Source organism: Salvelinus fontinalis, chromosome 29, assembly GCF_029448725.1.
Source record: "Salvelinus fontinalis isolate EN_2023a chromosome 29, ASM2944872v1, whole genome shotgun sequence".
Taxonomy (NCBI): Eukaryota; Metazoa; Chordata; class Actinopteri; order Salmoniformes; family Salmonidae; genus Salvelinus; species Salvelinus fontinalis.
In genome coordinates, this window is record NC_074693.1 from 41,838,100 (window position 1) to 41,850,234 (window position 12,135).

The following is a 12,135-nucleotide window of genomic DNA, read 5'->3' on the forward strand; positions in this document are numbered from 1 at the left end:
TTTTTCTCTCAGTCAAACAGTTCCAAACAGAGTGGGTAGTGTTTTACTCTTGAGATCCAGAGGTGTCAGGTTAAAAATGTTCGATCCACTTTAAATCAAATGCATTACTGGTGTGTTTTCTAAGAGGGAGCGTTCTTGATTAGGCAAAATAACGCTCCATCTAAAATGGCCCTTGTTAGACCATTTTTTCCAATTTTGGAGGATCAGACATAGGGGGTATAGCTCAGTGGTAGAGCATTTGACTGCAGATCAGGAGGTCCCAGGTTCAAATCCTAGTGCCCCCTTGTAGACATGTACTTTCTAAGTCAGTCTTTAGAGATGGAGTGCTATTTTTCACGAGTTGTTACTCAATCTAAAATGTACATTATTAGATCTTTTTTCTCTCAGTCAGACAGTTCCAAACGAAGTTGGAAGTGCAATAGACTGCAGATCAAGCGGTCCCAGATTCAAATGCTGGTGCGCCGTTAACTTCTTTGATATAGGGGGCAGCATTTTCACTTTTGGATGAATTGCGTGCCCATAGTGAACTGCCTCCTACTCTGTCCCAGATGCTAATATATGCAAATTATTATTAATTTTGGATAGAAAACACTCTCAAGCTTCTAAAACTGTTTGAATGATGTCTGTGAGTATACCAGAACTCATATGGCAGGCAAAAACCTGAGAAAAAATCCAAACAGGAAGTGAAAATTCTGAGAGTGGTCATTGTTAAAGTCATCGCCTATTCAATTCCCTGTAATATATGGATCTGTTTGCACTTCAAACGCCTTCCACTAGATGTCAACAGTCAGTACAACATGGAATGAAGCTGGGACCGGATGGGAGGGGAATGAGAGAAGTTAAAATGAAGTGCTTTCTAAGTGTATCTTGACGGTTGGAGTAATCTTTTTTAGATTATGTTACTCAATCTAAAATGTCCGTCATTAGATGGTTTTTCTCTCAGTCAAACAGTTCCAAACAGAGTGGGTAGTGTTTTACTCTTGAGATCCAGAGGTGTCAGGTTAAAAATGTTCGATCCACTTTAAATCAAATGCATTACTGGTGTGTTTTCTAAGAGGGAGCGTTCTTGATTAGGCAAAATAACGCTCCATCTAAAATGGCCCTTGTTAGACCATTTTTTCCAATTTTGGAGGATCAGACATAGGGGGTATAGCTCAGTGGTAGAGCATTTGACTGCAGATCAGGAGGTCCCAGGTTCAAATCCTAGTGCCCCCTTGTAGACATGTACTTTCTAAGTCAGTCTTTAGAGATGGAGTGCTATTTTTCACGAGTTGTTACTCAATCTAAAATGTACATTATTAGATCTTTTTTCTCTCAGTCAGACAGTTCCAAACGAAGTTGGAAGTGCAATAGACTGCAGATCAAGAGGTCCCAGATTCAAATTCTGGTGCCCCTTTAACTTCTTTGATATAGGGGGCAGCATTTTCACTTTTGGATGAATTGCGTGCCCATAGTGAACTGCCTCCTACTCTGTCCCAGATGCTAATATATGCAGATTATTATTAGTTTTGGATAGAAAACACTCTCAAGTTTCTAAAACTGTTTGAATGATGTCTGTGAATATAACAGAACTCATATGGCAGGCAAAAACCTGAGAAAAAATCCAAACAGGAAGTGAAAATTCTGAGAGTGGTCATTGTTAAGTCATCGCCTATTCAATTCCCTGTAATATATGGATCTGTTTGCACTTCAAACGCCTTCCACTAGATGTCAACAGTCAGTACAACATGGAATGAAGCTGGGACCGGATGGGAGGGGAATGAGAGAAGTTAAAATGAAGTGCTTTCTAAGTGTATCTTGACGGTTGGAGTAATCTTTTTTAGATTATGTTACTCAATCTAAAATGTCCGTCATTAGATGGTTTTTCTCTCAGTCAAACAGTTCCAAACAGATTGGGTAGTGTTTTACTCTTGAGATCCAGAGGTGTCAGGTTAAAAATGTTCGATCCACTTGAAATCAAATGCATTACTGGTGTGTTTTCTAAGAGGGAGCGTCCTTGATTAGGCAAAATAACTCTCCATCTAAAATGGCCCTTGTTAGACCATTTTTTCCAATTTTGGATGATCAGACATAGGGGATATAGCTCAGTGGTAGTGCAATTGACTGCAGATCAAGAGGTCCCAGGTTCAAATCCTATTGCCCCCTTGTAGACATGTACTTTCTAAGTCAGTCTTTAGAGATGGAGTGCTATTTTTCACGAGTTGTTACTCAATCTAAAATGTACCTTCTTAGATCTTTTTTCTCTCAGTCAGACAGTTCCAAACGAAGTTGGAAGTGCAATAGACTGCAGATCAAGAGGTCCCAGATTCAAATTCTGGTGCCCCGTTAACCTCTTTGGGCTGCAGGGGCAGTATTGAGTAGCCTGGATAAAAGGTGCCCATTTCAAACGGCCTCGTACTCAATTCTTGCTCGTACAATATGCATATTATTATTACTATTGGATAGGATACACTCTCTAGTTTCTAAAACCGTTTGAATTATATCTGTGAATAAAACAGAACTCATTTTGCAGCAAAGTTCCTGACCAGGAAGTGGAAAATCTGAAATCGATGCTCTGTTCTAGGGCCTGCCTATAAATGTGCTTGATATTTATTAGTATGCATGCACTTCATACGCCTTCCACTAGATGTAAACAGGTAGTGAGAGAAGAAATGGAATAACATGATCTGAGGTCGAATAAAAGCTCTTGGCATGACGTGACCCCAATTTCCTGTTTTCTGGAACGCGCGAGAAGTGACCTGGTATTGCCTTCTGTAAAGCTGTCGTTATAGACGACTAATATCTCCGGCTTTGATTTTATCTGATACATGTGACAATATCATCGTAAAGTATGTTTTTTCAATATAGTTTTATTAGATGATTGAAATTTTTTCGGGACGTTAGGCGTGTTCCTTTGTCTGCGCATGTTCAGGAAGGAGAGCTTCGCGCCACTTTGCTAGCTTTCCGTGCTAATTGACTGGAGAAGAGGACATTCTACATCCAAACAACGATTGTTCTGGACAAAGGACCCCTTGTACAACATTCTGATGGAAGATCATCAAAAGTAGGACCCATTTTATGATGCTATTTCATATATCTGTTGAATATCTGAACTAGTAGTTTGCGCCCAGATTTTGGGCACGCTCTCGCCATAACGTAAACTGCATGTCGTAATGAAGTTATTTTTAGAATTCTAACACGGCGATTGCATTAAGAACTAGTGTATCTATCATTTCCTATACAACATGTATTTTTTAGTAATGTTTATGAATAGTTATTTGGTCAGAATATGTGAGTGTCAGAAAAATATCCGGACGTTGTGGGAAAAAGATGCTACGTTAGCACAATGTATAACCACTGATTTCAGCTCTAAATATGCACATTTTCGAACAAACCATAAGTGTATGTATAACCTGATGTTATAGGACTGTCATCTGATGAAGCTTATCAAGGTTAGTTAAAAGTTATATATCTTTTGCTGGTTTGTTACGATCGCTAACTTTTGCTGCTGGTAAATGGCTTGTGTTTCTGGCTATTGTGGTAAGCTAATATAATGCTATATTGTGTTTTCGCTGTAAAACACTTAACAAATCGGAAATATTGACTGGAATCACAAGATGCCTGTCTTTCATTTGCTGTACACCATGTATTTTTCAGAAATGTTTTATGATGAGTATTTAGGTATTTGACCTTGGTGTCTGTAATTACTCTGGCTGCTTCGGTGCTATTTCTGACAGTAGCTGTGATGGTAGCTGCAATGTAAAACTGATTTAGAGCTCAAATATGCACATTTTTCGAACAAAACATAGATTTATTGTATAACATGTTATAAGACTGTAATCTGATGAAGTTGTTTCTTGGTTAGTTAGGTTGGTTTTATGCATGCTACCTGTGCTGTGAAAAATGTCTGTCCTTTTTTGTATTTGGTGGTGAGCTAACAGAAATATACGTGGTGTTTTTGCTGTAAAACATTTTAAAAATCGGACATGTTGGCTGGATTCACAAGATGTTTATCTTTCATTTGCTGTATTGGACTTGTTAATGTGTGAAAGTGAAATATTTCTAAAAAATATCTTTTGAATATCGCGCCCTGCACTTGAAGTGGCTGTTGTCATATTGTGCCCGGCTTCGGGGTTGCAGCCCAAAGAAGTTAACTTCTTTGATATAGGGGGCAGTATTTTCACTTTTGGAATAATTGTGTGCCCATAGTGAACTGCCTCCTACTCTGTCCCAGATGCTAATATATGCATATTATTATTACTTTTGGATAGAAAATTCTCTGAAGTTTCTAAAACTGTTTGAATGATGTCTGTGAGTATAACAGAACTCATATGGCAGGAAAAAACCTGAGAAAAAAATCCAAACAGGAAGTGAAAATTCTGAGAGTGGTCGTTGTTAACATGAGGTTGTAAGTAACAATAACATTTCCCAGGACATAGACATATCTGATATTGGCAGAAAGCTTAAATTCTTGTTAATCTAACTGCACTGTCCAATTTACAGTAGCTATTACATTGAAAGAATACCATGCTATGGTTTGAGGAGAGTGCACAGTTTCGAACATGAAAAGTTATTAATAAACAAATTAGGCATATTTGGGAAGTTGATACCACATTTTGAACAGAAATACAATTGTTCATTGGATCAGTCTAAAACTTTGCACATACACTGCTGGCGAATAGTGGCCAAAATATAAATTCCAGCTGGGCTGGATTAATACATTATTGCCTTTCTCTTGCATTTCAAAGATGATGGTACAAAAAAATACAAAAATTAAAAAAATATTGTCAGAATGCTAATTTCACCAATGAGCCAATGATTTACCAGGAACAAGGAATGAACCCCAACAATCTGAAACTCAATATATTTTCTATTTACGGCATTAATGTACGCCAATTATGCACCTTCATCTACAAATACTCATATCTCCCAGACAGTTTACGTAAACCCTTCAATGGATTCTTCCAGGTTAATTCTGAAATCCATCTATATAACACCAGACACTGTGATAACCTTCACCCTCCCCACTGCCGCAACTCACATAGTCAATTCTCTATCAGATACAGAGGTACCATACTCTGGAATTCTTATCTTAACATTGCCAAAATATCATCATCCCTCAATAACTTCAAGCAAAGACTGGGGGTCGGCCTGATGAACCAAATTGCTCAGTATTCTCCTCCATATTGCCTAGCTCTCACACACTCACATGCATGCACACACACACTCACATGCACACACACATTTAAATAAATAAAACTTTCAACTTAAATTAAATAATAATTACATTATAAATAAGCATGCAGCATGTAATCATCTTTGTCAAATATGTACATTGAAAACACTATGTTGAAAGTACTGTGTGAGTATCCCTAAGACAAAAAGAGCTAAGACTGCATCAGTGGTTTACCAATCAGGGCTTGGCAACAGTAACAAGGTCTGATGTGTAATAAAAATTCACTTTTTTTTGGAGAATGTTTCTTTGGGATCATCAGGTGACATCCTAACAACTGATACACAGAAATGTTATTGCAACTTTCCCATGAAACGTGTCTAGAACATGAATATCTTACATTCTGAGAACATGGCAACCAGGTTCTATGTATGTTTGGTGGGACATTGATGGAATAATCTCCAAACCCTCCGAAAATTGGACACGTTCTTGCAACGTCCCTATCAAGGCTCAGTAGACGACCCAGATGCAGACAGTTTCGAAGTAACACAACTGTATTACAGAAAGAGGGGGTCAGGCAAAAGACAGGTCAAGGGCAGGCAGATGGTCAGTAGTCCAGAGTAGACTCCGAAAGGTACAGAACGGCAGGCAGGCCGAGGGCATGCAGAATGGTCAAAAACCGGGAGAAATAGAAAACAGGAACTAGAGAAAGACAGGAGCATAGGAAAAACGCTTTTAGGCTTGACGAAACAAAACGAACTGGCAACAGACAAACAGAGAACACAGGTATTAGTACACTGGGGATAATGGGGAAGATGGGAGGAGGGTGGAGACAAGCACAAAGACAGGTGAAACAGATCAGGGTGTGACAGTCCCATGAAACGCGTCTAGAACATTAATGTTGTATATTCTGAGAACATTAAAACCATGTTCTAGATCAGTTCTGTTTGACATTAAGGGAATTGTATCCTATCTTTATCACACAAACTATGCTAAAAAGGTTTCCAGAAAGGTTTTTGCTAACATAAATAGAATGTTCCCCTAACTAAAGGAAAACCTGACCCTCAACAATTAGGGGAACATTGCGCGTAACATTACAAAAATGTTCTCTCTCCCTAGAATTGTTAGCTGGGAACATAAGCATTTCGCTGCATCTGCTATAACATCTGCTAAACTGTGTATGTGACCAATAAACAGTGATTTGATTTGACATACAGTACCAGTCAAAAGTTTGGACACACCTACTCATTCAAGGGTTTTTCTTTATTTTTACTATTTTCTACATTGTAGAAGACATCAACTGTATCAACACTATGAAATATCGCATATGGAATCATTTAGTAAACAAAAAAGTGTTAAAAAAATCAAAATATATTTTATATTTGAGATTATTGAAAGTAGCCACCCTTTGCCTTGATGACAGCTTTGCACACTCTTGGCATTCTCTCAAACAGCTTCATGAGGAAGTCACCTGAAATGAATTTCAATGAACAGGTGTGCCTTGTTAAAAGTGCATTTTTGTAATGTTACGCTCCTCAACATTCCTCTAATGTCTGAGGGTCAAGTTTTCCATCAGTTAGGGGAACATTCTATCTATGTTAGCAAAAACCTTTCTGAGAACCTTTTTAGCATGTTTTGGTGTTAAAGATAGGAGAAAATTCCCTTAAAGTCAAACAGAACCTATCTTTAATGTGGTTACTATTTTCTCAGAATATACACCATTAATGTTCCAGACCCGTTTTAGAACATTAACCTCTTTTGGTTACTACATGATTCCACGTGTTATTTAATAGTTTTGATTATTATTATTCTACAATATAGAAAATAGTAAAAATAAAGAAAAACCCTTCAATGAGTAGGTGTGTCCAAACTTTTGACTGGTACTGTATATGTATTCAATACAACATCTATAGTGCTGAAGCATAGAAAAAAAAAATTGTGGCCTAAAGCGTGGTCATGCTGCTGCTCTCCCTCAGTATAAGCGAAAGCCATTTCCCCATGGGCATCATCGGCACATTGAGAATCTTCATCGTTGTTTTTTTTATTCCATCCACTTATTTTCTTTCAGCTGCTGCGAGATAGGGTGACTTGCATTTCAATTATAGATCGGTATCACATTCAACTCGTTCTTTTCTCTAATCCCTTTTCCCTTGACAAAGGTCAAAGCCTGCTCCATCTTTTTCAGTCTGACTATCTTTAAATTCATACTTTATGTGGCCTCTGCTTTTCATTCTGATCCTTCACCTCTATTATATTCATTAGTAACATGGACTGAACGTACACATATATGATCATTCTGACAATTTGTAACAGCATTGCATCTCTATATTTGTGTTCTTTCTTCCTGTATTGGAGGCCTATTACCTCCAATTTCCATTGTCATATCTCTTTCTGTCAACAATTACCCTTATCTAATGTCATTAACCTGATACATTATTTATGTAAAACCATGCACTTTGCATTACAATTATCTGCTTTTCATTTTTGAGTTTACTATCTGCTTGACATATGAAAAATCTGTTGTACAGTACATATTCAGCTGAGCATTCAAACCTTCGTATAAAGATTTCAACATAATTGCACCTTTCATCCTTAGCGCACAGCTAGATGTACTGTAATTTGCCTCCATTTCTTGGATGTGCACCCAATGAAGCGTTATCGGGTGTACTATATAATATATTTTTCAACGCTTGATTAGATAATATATGTCTACCATAGCTGTTTGTGATCTTTCTCACGTCTCACTTTTTTTTATGTGGTGTCCATTCAACGTGGTGTTAGGGCAATTCATATTATCCTGTGACAGATTATATGTGACAGAGTATATGATATGTTACAGAGTGCATGATATGTTACATTATGAATGGAATAGCATTCGAACAATATCATACGAATGGGAGGACGTATAGAATCATACGTCTTACCCGGTCGCACAATAGTATACGAATTGGATGAAGTAATTTATCATCTCGGAGGACGTATAGTATTTCATGATTTTATGTGAGACCAGGTTGCTTATTGCGCCATAACAACAATTAGAATCAAGGGAAGAATTTATGTTGGCGGTTAGAGGAACTAATGACAAAGGTAAGAAGTAAAACAACAAAGGCTACGTGAATAATGTTAATGGCAACGGAGGAGATGACTGCCATTGTACGGGCTCCTAACCAATTGTGCTATTGTGTGTTATTTTTCGCATTATTTCAAACTTATTTTGTACATAATGTTTCTGCCACCGTCTCTTATGACCGAAAAGAGCTTCTGGATATCAGGACAACTATTACTCACCTCCTACTGGACGAAGATTCTTTAACAAATCGGACGCAAAGAATTTACTTCAGACACCGGACAAGGCCCAAATCCCTGTCATTCGCATGAAGAAGAGATGGAGATATCGGGGGCGTAGGCCAGGTTTCCTTGTAAGGATCCTAAGGGGAGTGCGTATTCCGCCTCTACCATCAGTCCTATTAGCCAACGTGCAATCATTGGATAATAAAATGGATGAGCTCCGATCAAGACTATCCAACCAACGGGACATTAAAAATTGTAATATCTTGTTTCATCGAGTCGTGGCTGAACGACGACATGGATAACATACTGTGTTTTCTGTGCTTCAGCAAGATAGAACAACTGCCTCTGGTAAGACAAGGGGTGGAGGTCTGCGTCTATTTGTAAATAACAGTTGGTGCACAAAATCGAATATTAAGGAAGTCTCTAGGTTTTGCTCGCCTGAGGTAGAGTATCTCCTGATAAGCTGTAGACCACACTATTTACCAAGACAGTTTTCGTCTACAGTTTTCGAAGCTGTCTATTTACCACCACAAAACGATTCTGGCACTAATACCGCACTCAATGAGCTGTATAAGGCCATAAGCAAACAAGAAAATGCTCATCCAGAGGAAACGCTCCTAGTAGCCGGGGGCTTTAATACACGGAAACTTAAATCCATTTGACCTCATTTCTACCAGCATGTTACATGTGCAACCAGAGGAAAAAATAAATCTAGACCACCTTTACTTCACACACAGAGACGCGTACAAAGCTCTCCCTTGCCCTCCATTTGGCAAATCTGACCATAACTCTATCCTCATAATTCCTGCTTACAACAGGAAGTCCCAGCAACTCGCTAAATACGGAAGTGGTCAGATGACGCAGATGCTAAGCTACAGGACTGTTTTTCTAGCCCAGACTGGAATATGTTCTGGGATTATTCCGATGGCAATGAGAAGTACACCACAGTCATCACTGGCTTCATCAATAAGTGCATCAATGACGTCTTCCCCACAATGTTGGTACGTACATACCCCAACCAGAAGCCATGGATTACAGGTAACATCCACATTGAGCTAAAGGCTAGAGATGCTGCTTTCAAGGAGCGGGACACGAACCCGGACGCTTATAAGAAATCCCGCTATGCCCTCCGATGAACCATCAAACAGGCAAAGCATCAATACAGGACTAAGATTGAATCGTACAACATTGACTCTGACGCTCATTGGATGTGGCAGGGCTTGCAAACTATTACGGACTACAAAGGGAAGCAAAGCCGCAAGCTTCCCAGTGACACGAGTCTACCAGACGAGCTAAATGCCTAATGCAACACTGAAGCATGCATTAGAGCACCAGCTGTTCTGAACGACTGTGTGATCATGCTCTCCGCCGGTCAACATTCACAAGGTCGCAGGGCCAGACGGATTACCAGGAAGTGTACTCTGAGCATGCGCTGAATAACTGGCAAGTGTCTTCACCAACATTTTCAACCTGTCCCTGACCGAATCTGTAATACCAACATGTTTCAAGCAGACCATCATAGTCCCTGTGAGCAAGAACACCAAGGTAACCTGCCTACCTTGACAACCGACTCGTAGCACTTACATCTGTAGCCATGAAGTGCTTTGAAAGGCTGATCATGGCTCACAACACCATTATCCCAGAAACCGTAGACCCACTCCAATTTGCATACCGCCCTAACAGATCCACAGATAATGCAATCTCTATTGCACTCCACATTGCCTTTTTCCACTTGGACAAAAGGACCACCTACGTGAGAATGTTATTCATTGACTACAGCTCAGCATTCAACACCATAGTGCCCTTAAAGCTCATCACTAAGCTAAAGACCCTGGGACTAAACACCTCCCTCTGCAACTGGATCCTGGACTTCCTGACTTCCGCTCCCAGGTGGTGAGGGTAGGTAACGACACATCTGCTACGCTGATCCTCAACACAGGGGCCCCTCATGGGTGCGTGCTCAGTCCCCTCCTGTACTCCCTGTTCACCCATGACTGCATGGCCAAGCACAATTCCAACACCATCATGAAGTTTGCCAACGTCACAAAAGTGGTAGTGATCAGTAACAACAATGAGACAGCCTATAGGGAGGAGGTCAGAAACCTGGCAGTGTGGTGCCAATGTAACAGTATAACTTTACGTCCGTCCCCTCGCCCATACCCGGGCACAAACCAGGGACCCTCTGCACACATCAACAACAGTCACCCACGAACACCACCGCTAACTAGCTAGCCATTTCACATCCGTTACACTCACCCCCCTTTCAACCTCCTCCTTTTCCACAGCAACCAGTGATCCGGGTCAACAGCATCAATGTAACAGTATAACTTTACAGCGTCCCCTCGCACCGTGCGCGAACCAGTGACCCTCTGCACACATCAACAACGGTCGCCCACGAAGCATCGTTACCCATCGCTCCACAAAGCCCGCGACGCTTGCAGAGCAAGGGGAACCACTACTTCAAGGTCTCAAAGCGAGTGACATAACCGATTGAAACGCTATTAGCGCGCCCCGCCGCTAACTAGCTAGCCATTTCACATCCGTTACACCAGGATAACAAGTGTCTTCACTGACATTTACTATTATCATGACACAAGGCGAGACCCAGATGCAGACACAGGAGGCAGATGGTTGGAGTCTTACAATGTTTATTAATCCAAAATGAGTAGGCAAGAGAATCGTCGTGGACAAGCAAAAGGTCAAAACCAGATCAGAGTCCAGGATGTACAGGGTAGCAGACAGGCTCGTGGTCAAGGCAGGCAGAAAGGTCAGGCAGGTGGGTACAGAGTCCAGAAACAGGCAGGGGTCAAAACCGTGAGGACAAGAAAAACGAGAAAAGCAGGAGAACAGGAAAACCACTGGGTGACTTGGAAAAACATACAAGACGAGCTGGCACAGAGAGACAGGAAACACAGGGATAAATACACTGGGGAAAATAAGCGACACCTGGAGGGGGTGGAGACAATCAGCGGGACAGGTGAAACAGATCAGAGCGTGACAACTATAGCAGTTGTGCACAGATCAATAAGCTGTGTGCCTCCAGCATTTCGAATGATAGCTACTGACCATAGCCGCGGGAAGTAGGGGTGCTGAAACACCATCTGAAAAATCAGAGTAAAAAATGTAATGATTTATAAAAACACTAATAATAATAAAAAATGCAAAAATTCACAAAAGTAGAGCACTGGGCCTTTAATAGTTCTGTATTAGTGGACCAATATAGCCATCTGTAGCGTGGGTCATTTTTTGTATTCCCGTAGCTGCAGCTCTCACTGTCTGACAGTTGATATTATTCCGCACATTGCCTACAAGGCCCTGTAGCATATATGGGCACATGTGATAAAATAATACAAATACACATGCATTAATTTAATTCCACAAAATAATGCAAATTAACTAATAGAATAATAAGCATGACTGATCAAATGTATTTTTGGCTGCTAACAAATTAACGGTTAGCATTAACATCCCTAATACAAACCTTTAAAACCACAACAAATTAAAGATACACCATGCAGAAATCGCTCTGCCATTTTCTAGTTGCTAAAATTCTGATAGTTCACCTAATTCTAGTTTATGAGAGAAAACAAACAAACAAAAAAAGCATGTTGCTGAGAATCACTGTACCATCTCAACCACTGTGAAATATATTTTCATAACAAAATATACTGTATTTTCAGGTGTTTAAAGAT

At 40.0% G+C, this 12,135-nt stretch overlaps 2 non-coding genes across 2 annotated transcripts; both read left to right on the top strand.

Annotated features, from left to right (window-relative positions):
- Positions 1-212: 212 nt before the first annotated feature.
- Positions 213-284, top strand: trnac-gca (transfer RNA cysteine (anticodon GCA)). Its single transcript has one exon. It is a non-coding gene; the product is annotated as a tRNA-Cys (tRNA).
- An 859-nt stretch (positions 285-1,143) lies between these two features.
- trnac-gca (transfer RNA cysteine (anticodon GCA)) lies at positions 1,144-1,215 on the top strand. The gene has a single exon. It is a non-coding gene; the product is annotated as a tRNA-Cys (tRNA).
- The last annotated feature ends 10,920 nt before the right edge of the window (positions 1,216-12,135 follow it).